Genomic DNA, 12,221 nt, shown 5'->3' with positions numbered 1-12,221 from the left:
CTTGACTCCTTTTCTTATTCCTTTCTTGCCTCATGAAAAAGTCACATAGTTGTCCTGTTTGCCTTTTCAGTTATTGCCTCCTTTACCCACACTGCCAGATGGCCACATGGTTCATGTCATCACTTCCTATTAGGGCTTTGTTCAGGAATCTTCTTAGAAGACAGACATTTCTCATCCACTTTTACATAAAATAGTACCCTTCTCTTTGGATTATTTTACTTTTCTTTAGTCTCATTAATATCACCACTACATGTTGGCTTGCTTGTTATATAGCTCAAGCTGGCCTTCAGCTCTTGGTCTTCCTGTCTCACCCTGAGATTGGAGACTTGTACCACATACCTGACCACATAGAGCATTTGTCATTTGCCAGATGTCATTCTAAGCACATCACACATGTTACACCAGTTAATCCTCACACCACCTCCAAAGTGGGTCATGTTACTATCTCTGTTTTATGGATGAGAAGATTAAAGCATACAGAAGTGAAATAACTTGTACCAATGTCACAAAGCCAAATGCTGAAGGTGAAATCTGAATACAAATTCTGTGGCTCCAGAATGTAGTGTTTTAGTAATCCCTCTATTGGTCTGTTTTATGTCTCTAACCATCATCCTATTTTATATTTGTTTATCAGCTCATACTCTTCTCTTACTCTTCTTATTTCAGTTGTTAGCTGCAAAGCCAACCATCATCCCAAACTTAGTGGCTTAAAGCAACAACTTATCATGTCTTAGGAATGGGGTCAGAAATTCAGACAGGATGTGATGAGGCTGTTTTTCTGCCCCACTTTGCATTGGCTGGTGTCCCTTTGCTACATTCAGCTGGTGATTGAGTTGGTCTGGAAAGTCACAAAAGCAATACTCACAGGTCTGGCATTCCAGGGTTCCTTCAGGTGGACTCTTCACATTGTTCCTTACCAAGCTAGAGGACAGCTGGAGCCTCTTTAGAACATTAGTTGGTGGCATCTCGGAGCAGGATATGGATATTACTTGAAGATTTTTTAAAAAGGATGTTTATAAGAAATTGCCATTCTAATTTTTCATAGTAGTTATATAATTTTATGTTCCCATTTGTGTTTAAAATCTTGTTTAAGAATTTCCAGAACTTGTGGACACCAGTGGCTCATGCCACTGGAAAGTCCATAAGACTCTTATCACCAATTAACCACCAGAAAACCAGAAGTGGCGCTGTGGCTCAAGTGGTAGAGTGTTTGCCTTGAGCTGAAGAGCTCAGGGACAGGGACCAGGCCCAGAGTTCAAGTCCCATGACTGACAAAAAAAAAAAAAAGAATTTCCAGAACTTAATTTCCACCATAATCTGGAGAATATGCATGGTCATATTGCCTAGCAATCCTTTATTATTAAGGTTTATTATTCTAAAGCATAGCAATGTGATCTAGGCCTATTTAAAACAGAGGGACAACAGGTGAATTTCAAGGCTTCCTTTTCCCAGACATGCCTTTCCTTTTTCTGTCTCTACCTCAAGAAGTCTTGCAGCTTAAAGGAGAAAGAAGATGCAGACTAATATATGACCACTGTGTAATATTGTTCAGGAAGAGGTTAGCAGAGTGTGAGAGTTGGACCAACCAGAGAAGCGATAGCAGATATTCTGAGTGGCGATGTATAAAGGTGACGGATAGGCTCAGCAATACTGTCTGGCTGCGTGTAAGTTTCGACTGCTGTTGGACACCTTTGGTTTTCAGAGGTGCCACTCTCAGGGCTGGGTGATTTTCTGTACTGGGCATGTTGTTAGCTGAACGGCTGCGAAGTAAATTTTACGGTTGGGCCGGGCATCCGGGCTGCAAAGGAGGTGAGACTTTGGTGAGCGAGATAAACCTTTTCCACGCTTGACTCACATCTGTGGTTGATGGTGTAAATATCGGTTTACAGGTCCCTAGCAACAGGGATTTCGCACTCAAGAGGGGCGTGCAGAAAGGATGGAGATGGAGCTGAGGATGGGGCTGCGAAGAGTAGTTGGAGAAACTGTGCGCCGGGCAAGCAGACTAATTTTACTGATTGTGTACTGGGAAGCCTGCGGGGCTTATTTCTTCGCAAAAAGACTAGAACACACACACACACACACACACACGCTCCGGGCCGCCCGTTGCCATGGAAATGCTGGTTAGGCCCGGATGACTACGTGTTGCATCACCGCTGAAGCGCGCTCAGGGACTGGCGGTTCGGGTAAAGCGGTGTTGCCCATATTTCAGTTCGCAGTGCCTGACGCAATCTGAATAATTTTGATCCCAGTCAGACGCCGTCGACCGTCTCTGGCGCCGAACCCCTCCTACTCTGGTAGCAGTCTTTTCCCGCCCCCTCCCCTCGCCTAGCCACTGTCCGGCCCCGCCCCGGCCCTGAGGCCCCGCCCCTGTGAATCAGCTGATCTCGCGAATCCGCGGGGCTGTCGGGTTTGCGCCCAGAGCTCAGCGCGGCGCTGCCGGTGGAGCTTCAGGTGAGCGAGTGCGGGTTCCCGGGCGGCCCTTGGCTTCCGAGCGCTGGTCCGCCGGGACCTCCTGTGTGCGGGACATTGGGGTCCGGGATCCGGGAGCGACCCGGCGGCTCAGGCCGAGGCCCGGTGCGCGCTGCGGTGGCCTGCGGAGACAGCGCCCGCGTCTTTCCAGCCCTGCGTCCCACCGACCGGCAGGCGCCTGAGCCCGTGGGGGAGCCCGGGACGGTGCCCTGGCCCTGGCCCCGGCCTGGGCCCCAGTCCGGGCCCCGGCCCTCCCTCTCTGCCCGGTCCCGCTCTTCTCAGGACGGGCGCCACTTCGGTAGTCTCAACTGCGTGGGATTCCTTCTCGTCCCCTCTTTCGCCGCCACCCACGGCTTCTTTACACCCATTCATTCCCGAGAATTTATTACATGCCCGTAGTAGGAGCTGAGCCGAAAAGACGGGGTCCCTGCCCCTAGACTTCGGTGAGTGAGCCGGGAGAGTTGCCCCAGGGTACAAATCCCGGTGAAGAGTGTACCCAAGCTATTGGGGCTTGAAAAGACAGTTGCGGGAAGGGGGGCTGCTGGTGGTGGTGGAAGAAAATTACTTTATATTAGTAGTTTAGCCAAATCCTCTAGCAGATTAAGTAATAGGTAAGGTTTTAAGGCGTTCTTAAGACAGGAAAAGAACATAGGGACGATCATGAAAGAAAGGTCCCGCAGGCTGGCGTTGTTTCTCCAGGTAATTGTTGGAGACACTATTGTAGACTAGTAGAAGTGAACTGCTGCTTAGGGAGAGCATTTTCTTTCTGGTTTAGGATGGAGGAGGAAATAAGTGCTGTCCCCAAATGAAGACATTTATTCTGTTGCTTTTTATATCTGTGAGTTGTAAGTGTTCTTTTAACCGCTACAAGGAACGAAAGACTGTGATGTTATGTTTATTTTGAGCAGGTACAAAAATTCAGCAAAGCAGTTGGTCACAATTTTTATATATAACATAATTATATAACATATTTACATATGTGTGATTTGGGGAGACCACTTGATCTTTGAGTTAATGAATCTTAAAGCAGTGAAGAATTGGCTTTTGAAATAAATTGCAGTAATACAAGTTTAGTGATTTAAGATCTGGACATACCTTGAGTCACATCCACTTACATCTTTGTTTGAGCAAATTATTGAACCTCTTTACCTCAGTTTCCTTATGTCTAAATTGGAAATAAAAGCACTTTCCTGATATTAATACCTTTATATGCAGTGGTTCACATCATATTTATTGCAGAGCCTTAATCATGGTAAATATTCAGTGCATATTAACTTTACATATGTAGACCTGTATGAATACAGTGTCTTAGTATATATGGCCCAGGGTGACCTGAACTCTTGTAGTCCAGCCTCGCCTCCAACTTGCCATCATTCTCTTTCAGGAGGGATCGCAGGTGTCCTTCTCTCTAGGTTCAGTACATATTAATAATGCCTTTTATACTTGTTGTTCCACTACAACATGAGCCAACTACATCATAACTTTTTTTCTCCTAACTGGCGGGAAAATTAACTTAATATTTTACTAGAACATCTATAGTTCATTTTCTTAAATCAAGGAGACTTTCTAGGTATTTTTATGGTATTTATATTTAGAGAAAAGATGATTTCTTACTTCCTACACTGGGATTAGAGTTGATGGGTATTCAAGGTTCAAAGTCACAGCAAGAAAAAAGGAAAGCCATTTCATAATATCAAAATTTGGAAAGATGATGGTCTGAAAAATAAAGGATCAAGCAGATATTTTGGGGGGAAAATGAGTAGCATTATGCAATCCATTGATTTTTAAAGTTGATTTTTAAAATTGATTTGGTGGGGGTCCTGGTAGCTCATGTGTAATTTTAGCTTGCTACCCAAGAGGCTGAGATATGAGGATCCTAGTGTGAAGCCAGCCTGAACAGGAAACTCTGTGAACCTCTTACCTCCATTTAACCACTAAAAAGCTGGAAGTGGAGCTGTGGCTCAATTGGTAGAGCATTAACCTTGAGAAAAAAAAATAGATTTGTACTTCATCGTCTTCCTCCTCTTCCTCTTTTTCTTCTTTTGGCAATTTGAACTCTAGGAAATTTGAATTCATGGCACTTAGAGTCTCAAGCCTGCTCAGCAGGTGTTCTGCTATTTGAGTCATTCCTTTAACCCAGCCCAAATTCTTTCTAAATTTGAAACATTCTGGTCTTTTTTGTTATGAGATGGGGTCTTACTATATATTTTTGGCCTAGAATTGTTTCTGTTTTTTTTTTTTTTCTGTTTTTTGTTTTTGTAGTGCTGAAAATCAAACTCAAGTGCTTTACCACTGTACCATGTTCTCAGCTGGCATCGAACTTTTGATCTTCCTTCCTCAGCATCCTGAGTGTTGAGATTATAAAATACCTGCTCTTATGTTGGATATTTTGATTGTTAAAGAAGAAAGAATTTGTTAAGAACTTTAAAGAATCCTGATTTCAGTTTTTGTGTGATAAGGTGGAAAGAGAACTGTTCATCTCCTACTTTTTCATGAAAAACAGGTTTAAAGCAATTTTTGCCAGGTCCCTTCTAAAAGTGTTTCTGAAGACTATCACTGGCTTACAGTAACTTTCTCTAATTTTGTACTGATATGAGACTAGGTATGGATAAGTTGAAAAACTGAAGGAAGATGGAGTGTTTTTTGTGATTGCTGAAGACCTGCTTTGATGTTTTTTGATTTTTTTTTTTTTGTTTGGTCATAGAGCTTGAACTCAGGGACTGAGCAATGGTCCCTGAGCTCTTTTGCTCAAGGCTAGCTCTCTACCACTTTGAGCCACAGTTCTACTTTCTGTTTTCTGGTGGTTAATTGTAGATAAGAGTCTCATAGACTTTCTTACCCATGTTGTCTTGTGAACCGCAGTCCTCAGATCTCAGCCTCCTGAGTAGCTAAGATTACAGGCATGAACCATGAGTGCCAGGTTGCTTTGATGTTTTGAAGAGCTGAGTAACTTCAAAATCATTTCGCTTTTTAAAAATTTTGCAGAATTAGGAAGTAGCACTCTGGCTTACAGTGGTAGAGCCTTAGCTTCAAATCAGGGACGATGCCCAGGCCCTGAGCTCAAGCCCCACAATGACAAAAATAAAAAAAAAAAAAAAAAAGCAGAATTAAACACATTCTATTCTATTAAATAATGGAGATTTTCTTTTATTTTTTCCACAATTTTTAATTGTTATTATATAGGTGGTTGTGTGAAGGGATTACAGTTTTATAGGTCAGGTAATGAGCATATTTCTCTCTATATATTAAAAAAAAATTTTTTTTTGTCAGTTGTGGGGCCTAAACTCCGGGGCGCTGTCCCTCAGCTCTTCAGCTCAAGGCTAGCGCTCTACCACTTGAGCCACAGTGCTACTTCCAGCTTTATCTGCTTATATGGTGCTGAGAAATTGAACCCAGGGCTTCATGCATGGGAGGCAAGCACTCTTAGCACTGAGCCACCTTCCCAGCATGAGTATATTTCTTGTTACTGTTCCTTTACTTTTTCCCAGTTTTCCCCTCACATACACTAGAGATTTTCTTGCGTTTTTTTTGTTGTTCTTGTTGCCAGTACTGGAGCTTTGCACTTTTGCATGGCTTTTCCATACTACCTGAGCCACAGCTCTACTTCCAGCTTTTATCTCTTTGGAGATAAGAGTTCCTTGGTTTTGTCTGTATAGGCTGGCTTCCAACTTCAATCCTCAAATCTCAGTCCTCTGAGTAACTGAGCCACCTGTGGGGGTTTTAGAGTATTATTTTAGTTTATTTCTTGTGCATGTTCTGGGGCTTGAACTCTGGGCCTGGGCACTTGAGTTTTTTTTTTGCTCAAGGCGGTCCTCTACCACTTGAGCCACAGCTCTACTTCTAGTTTTGGTTTTTTTTTTTTTTTCTTTTTCTTTCTTTCTTTCTTTTTTTTTTTTTTTTTCTGGTTGTGGGGCTTGAACTTTGGGCCTGGGCACTACCCCTCAGCTCTTCAGCTCAAGGCTAGCATTCTACCACTTGAGCCATAGCGCTACTTCTGGCTTTTTCTGCTTATGTGGTGCTGAGGAATCAAACCCTGGGCCTCATGCATGCAAGGCAAGCACTCTACCACGGAGACAACTTTCCAGCCTTGTTTTTGTTTTTTTGTAGTTAATTGAAGATAAGAGTCTCACAGACTTTCCTGCCCAGGCTGGCTTTGAACTGAGATCTTCATATCTCCTCCTGAGTAGCTAGGATTGTAGGTGTAAGCGGCTAGTACCCAGCTAGAGTTTTGTGTTTTTAGTGATTTTTAAAAAATCTCTTTCCACTAATGACCAAATGATTCCCTTATTAGGCATAACAAAGTCATAGATTTGTAAGGTATCAGTGTTTAAGAAAATTCCTGGTAACCACAAATAAAATAGCAACAAACTATGACTGGGTTCTTTTATAGTATTACACTCATCTGTATCTCCTTTTCTTCAAGGTATATTTGATGATGGTATCTTTAGATCATGTCATTTTGCGGGTTTGGGGCCAAGAGGGCTTGAATTCAAAACATTATACTTACTTGGCTTGCTTGCTTGGTGTTGAGCTATCCATCCAGCCCTGCTTTTTTTCTGGTTATTTTAAAGATGGGAGTCTCAAGGACTTTTTTCTTCTGGGCTGGTCGGGAACTACAATCCTCTAGATCTCAGCCTCCTGAATAGTTAGTTACAGGTATGAGCCTCTAGTAACCAGTGTAATGTATGCCTTGATGTTTTTCTGAATGTAGATGAACTAAACTAGTTGATCCAAGTGGGTTGAGCAAAACTATTTAAATCAGTGAAGTATTGTATACTTCTTTGGGTTATTATATAGTTTTTTAAATTTGAAGAATGTGTAATTTTCTCAATTCTAATGAGAAAAAGAGTTTGTGTGAACTTGTGGTAGAGTGTTTTTCTGCCAGTGAATTATGCTCAGTTAGAAGATTAGCTTTAGTGTCATTACTTCCACATATTAACCCACTCATATTTCCTTTTATTATTATGTTATTAAATACTTTTCTTCTGAGGCAGTTCTTAAGTTCACACAACTTCTGTATCAGGAAGGTGGTGGTTTTAGAGCTAGACCGAGTGTTGGCATCTGGATGGGTTAACATTCATTTCAGGATTCTTTTTTTTTTCCCCACAGCCTGAATTTTTATGGAGCCAATTTCCTTTCTAAACTTAGGGCAGTTTCTCAAACAAACATATAGCAAGGGTGAGTGATTACAGCAACTTACTAAATCCATCTGTACATTAGAAGAAAAGTGAATAAGCTAGTTTATTCTTACAATTGGATACTTATCATTTAGTAAAAACGAATGAATTACATCTATACTCATGAGCAAGTATACAGTATTGGATGAAAAAAGCAAATTGTCAAACATATACAGAGAGAACTGTTTATGTACAGTTTTTTTTTTTTTTTTTTTTTTTTTTTGTCGGTTGTGGGGCTTGAACTCTGGGCTTGGGCGCTGTCCCTCAGCTCTTCAGCTCAAGGCGAGCGCTCTACCACTTGAGCTACAGCGCCACTTCCGGTTTTCTGGTGGTTTATTGGAGATAGGAGTCTCACGGTCTCTCCTGCCCGGGCTGGCTTTGAACCGCGATCCTCAGATCTCAGCCTCCTGAGTAGCTAGGATTACAGGCGTGAGCCACCAGCGCCCGGCTTATGTACAGTTTTAAAACAATATAGCAGCACACATTGTTCATTAATACACATCTATGAAAGCATAGACCCTAATTATGTTTTAATTGAGATATACTTTTAGGTATATCAGATAACCAAGCGGATGTCCTTCAGCTATGAATATCTTTTTCTTCTATTATAAAGAGCCAAAGGATATAAGAAAATGTGTTCACATCTGTTTAAAGCTGGGTAAGGAACACATAGATTTGTTATTTATTTTTATGCATAGCTATGCTGAATTTGAAACTAGCACCCAATATTTTTATTTATAATCAAGACACTTCCAGTGTGTTTTACTTTGTCACCTCAAAGTAGTAGAGTCTGGAAAAATAACTCTTCCCCTTCCCAGAGAAAAGGAACATGCCAGGCAGATCCACTGTGTAAATCTGTTCAGCAGAGATGAGACAGAACAATTATTTGGTCAGCTTTACTTTGTAGTTTGACTTTGTGCTCCTGGGAAATGCTTTCTCTAAGGAAAGAAGGCAAGAACCTTGAAAGGCTGCAGGAGAATTAAAATTCTAGAGATTCTTGGGAAATCCAGGCATGTGTTGATCATGAGCTCTCAAAGTTATGGAAGGAAATTGAATCGTAAAGAATTTGAACATAGACTGACTCTTAGAATTTTACTGGTTATAAGTTTTTCTTTAAGTTTACATTGTCTACATTAGTTATTAAACTTATTCTGATGGATATTATAATAATATTATAAAAGTTTATACAATATTATAGAATATTTCATGGGAATTTTACTAATTTTAGAAAATAAATTTTGAAAAGATACAGTACGTACAAAAGTAAACTATATTTGTATTGTTGGTCATTTATTTTTCTCATGTTTACACACCCTTCTCTTTCAGAGACATACTACAGTGAGAAGACTATAGTTTTAGTAGGGTTCAGCTTGAAATTAGCAACCATTAAAAAAATAAAAGAGAGAGACTATTATCTACATGTGGTGGTCACTGGGACCAGTAGTCCCAACTGGAGGCTGAAGGCAGGAAGATTGCAAGTTGGAGGCCAGCCTGGGCAACTTAGTGAGACCCTGACTCAAAATAAAAGGACCAGAAGCTGGGCTTGGTAGCACTTGCCTATAATCCTAGCTCTCAGGTCGTTTAGGTAAGAGGATCTTGAGTTCAAATTCAGCTTGGGTGAGATCCTGCCTCAAAAGAAAGACGTGTAGTTTGGTAGTAGAGTGTTTGATAGCATGCTTGAAGCCTTGGGTTTAACCCCAGTTTTAAAAAAGAGAGAGAGCTTGAGAAAGAAAAATTAAGGGTGCAAGAACCTGAGACTATGAGCTTTTCTGTCCCTGAATGCACCAAGAGCTATATTAGGGGCAAAGGAGAGAAAGTGTTATTCCTCTTGTACTAAGGTTTGAACTAATAGCTTTATGTTTGTTAGTCAAACAATCTATGGGATTTGAAAAGGCTTTCGCCATGGTGGTTGATTTGCCAGGCTTCCTTGCATGTTTAGTTTTCCTCAGCCTCCTATAGTGTCTGGTGAAGCACCAGTGACAGGAGATTCAGGAAGTAGCAGTTGTTAGAATGTAGTTATTTGTAAATTGTGTGTTTGAGATTAAGCTTGCTTTAATTCATGTGTAAGCACATTGACCAAGCTCCTAGAAGCAAATCTTTCTAAAGTATTTATCCTGGGTACAATACCAGATTATCTTAAATTGTTTCTTCTTTCTTTTTATTACTGTGTTCTTAGTGGCAATCCTGGGCAGCACTGGGCAGAAACACTGCCATTTGAGCCATGCCCCAGTCCTTAAATTATTTACTATATTCATAGTTTAAACTCTGGCTTACTACATTGTAATAGAATATAACCAGCTAAAACTTTAAACAGGAAGTGTTAATGGCTACATAAAATCTAGTAACTTTGTGTCCAAGTCACTAGTTACTCTGTGTCCAAATTCTTTTTATAGCGTTAGGATACAGTGTGCTTTATTGCCTTTCTATCTTAATGTCTAGTCATTCTAATCACCAAGTATCATTACTCTTATAACCGTAATTGTTGCTATTATTTAATCAAACCAGGGGTTTTGTGCATGTTAGGCAAACACCAGTGATCTATAGCCCCAGCCCCAAATATTTACTCTAAGCCAGTAAATGACACAAGAGAACAAGATTGAGTGCTCTGTGTAGTAAAATTTCTTGCATCTAGAGGGTACTCTATAGAGCACTACCATTCTCACCAAAAAGGCAGAACAAACCAGGTGCTAGTGGCTCATTCCTATAATCCTGGATAATCAGGAGGCTGAGTTCTGAGGATCGTGGTTCTAAGCCAGCCTGAGCAGGAAAGTCCATGAGACTCTTACCTCCGATAAGCCACCAGAAAACCAGAAGTGGAGTTGTGACTCAAAGTGGTAGAGTTCTAGCCTTGAGAAAAAAAGCTCGAGGAGAGCCTCCAGACGCTTGAGTTCACTCCCCATGACTGACAAATAACAGAAAAGCCAGAACATATTACAGTGGTCCCGTCTTATGTGCAGTTTTACTTTATGTTATTTGTAATGCAGAATTAACCACAATCCAAAAACATTGGGTAGAACATTCCAGAAATAAACTGTTCACATATTTTAAGTTACACATTGTTCTGAGTAGCATGATGAAATCTCACAAGGTGCCATTCATTCCTTTAAGCAGGTGAACCATCTCTTTGTTCTTTGTTTCCTTGCTATATATTGCTAACTACACATTTGTCACTTCAATAATCTTGGTTTTATCTTGATTTGGTAATGACAGATTAATTCTGGTACATTGTGGTATTGCTACAGAGTTTACAGTAAAAACCATTTATATATGGGAAACCAGTGCCTCAAAACTCTATACCAACACTTCACATCCCAGCCGGCCTTCTTTGTTTTGATAAAAATATACCCTGTTCTTATGAAATATTAATCCTTCCACACATGTTCAGAATGCCATTCCCTGTCACTTTGGCTCTTGGACTTTGGTTCTGTCCTTTGTCCTCACCTTCCTTATGTTTTTGCTCCAGTGGTTTTTTTTTGTTGTTGTTGTTGGTCGTGGGGCTTGAACTCTGGGCTTGGGTGCTCAAGGCTAGCACTCTACCACTTGAGCCACAGCGCTATTTCCAGCTTTTTCTGTTTATGTGGTGCTGAGGAATTGAACCCATGAATGTGAGGCAAGCACTCTACCACTTCCTTATGTTTTTATCCTGGCCATTGTTCTGTAGCTGTGTTCAACTCTCTCATCTCCCCAACTCTCAAACAACAGGAAACAAGACCCCTGATTTACTGCTCCATTTTTATGCCATTTGAAATAACATTTTTCTAAAGAATCTTCTAGTTCTTTGTCTTCGAATCCTCATTCCCCAAGTCACTGAAATTATGACCAAGCAAGCAGTGTCATCTACAGTAGAAATGTAGTTCACATTTTTTATGAGATCCCTGCTGCCTTGACCTAATTGACTTCCTCCTTGAGATGCTCTCTGCTTTCATGTGCTTAAAACATACTCATGTTTTCCCCCTTCCTATCAGAACACTCTCACCTCAGTTATCCTAGGTTGTCATACTATCCAGCTGCTAGGTACAAGAGCTCCTTACGGCCGGCTCTTATGCCTTTCCTTTCTCTTTACACAGGTTCCAATGACATTATTCATTACACTGAGCTCAAATGTTATTTGTGTCTTCCCAAGTTTTTATCAATAGCTGATATCTATCTTTTAACTCCATGCTTATATATTCAGCTGCTCATTTGATAAATACTGTTGGGTTTTTCACTTAACAACAAAAATATTATTTTATTAGACTTGTATCTTTTACTTGGGGATTTTGTTTCCCCCATCTTTCCTAATTTAGTAAATAGAACCACTAAAATAGTGGTATTCAAGACAGAACCTGGAGCCTATTCCTTTCCCCTTTCCCCTTTCCCCTTTCCCCTCCCTTCCCCTCCCTTCTCTTCCCTTCCCTTCCCTTCCCTTCCCTTCCCTTTCCTCCCTCCCACCTTCCCTCCCTCCTTCCTTCCTTCCCCTCCCCCCCTCCCCTCCCCTCTCATCTCCCCCCTTTTTGAAATGGGTTCTATGTAGCCCAGGTTTGCATTAACTCTCTAGCTTCTTTCCTTAGCCTTCCAAATACGCCTTTTCTTTTT

The 12,221-nt window shown here is 41.0% G+C and overlaps 1 protein-coding gene across 4 annotated transcripts in view; it reads left to right on the top strand.

The window, feature by feature from the left end:
• The first annotated feature begins 2,366 nt into the window (after positions 1-2,366).
• The window catches only part of Als2 (alsin Rho guanine nucleotide exchange factor ALS2), an 85,092-nt gene continuing 75,237 nt past the window's right edge, over positions 2,367-12,221 (top strand). For 3 of the 4 annotated variants that reach the window (XM_069995834.1, XM_069995833.1, XM_069995831.1), the window contains exon 1: positions 2,367-2,451. The gene's annotated coding sequence lies outside the window, so the exon portion shown is untranslated. Of the gene's footprint in view, positions 2,452-2,843; positions 2,913-12,221 lie in introns of those variants that run through there. The other variant, XM_069995832.1, reaches the window with a different exon arrangement.

This window comes from Dipodomys merriami, unplaced genomic scaffold (assembly GCF_024711535.1).
Source record: "Dipodomys merriami isolate MVZ:Mamm:240054 unplaced genomic scaffold, mDipMer1.0.p SCAF_49, whole genome shotgun sequence".
Classification (NCBI taxonomy): domain Eukaryota; kingdom Metazoa; phylum Chordata; class Mammalia; order Rodentia; family Heteromyidae; genus Dipodomys; species Dipodomys merriami.
This window is presented reverse-complemented; position numbering and strand designations above follow the sequence as displayed.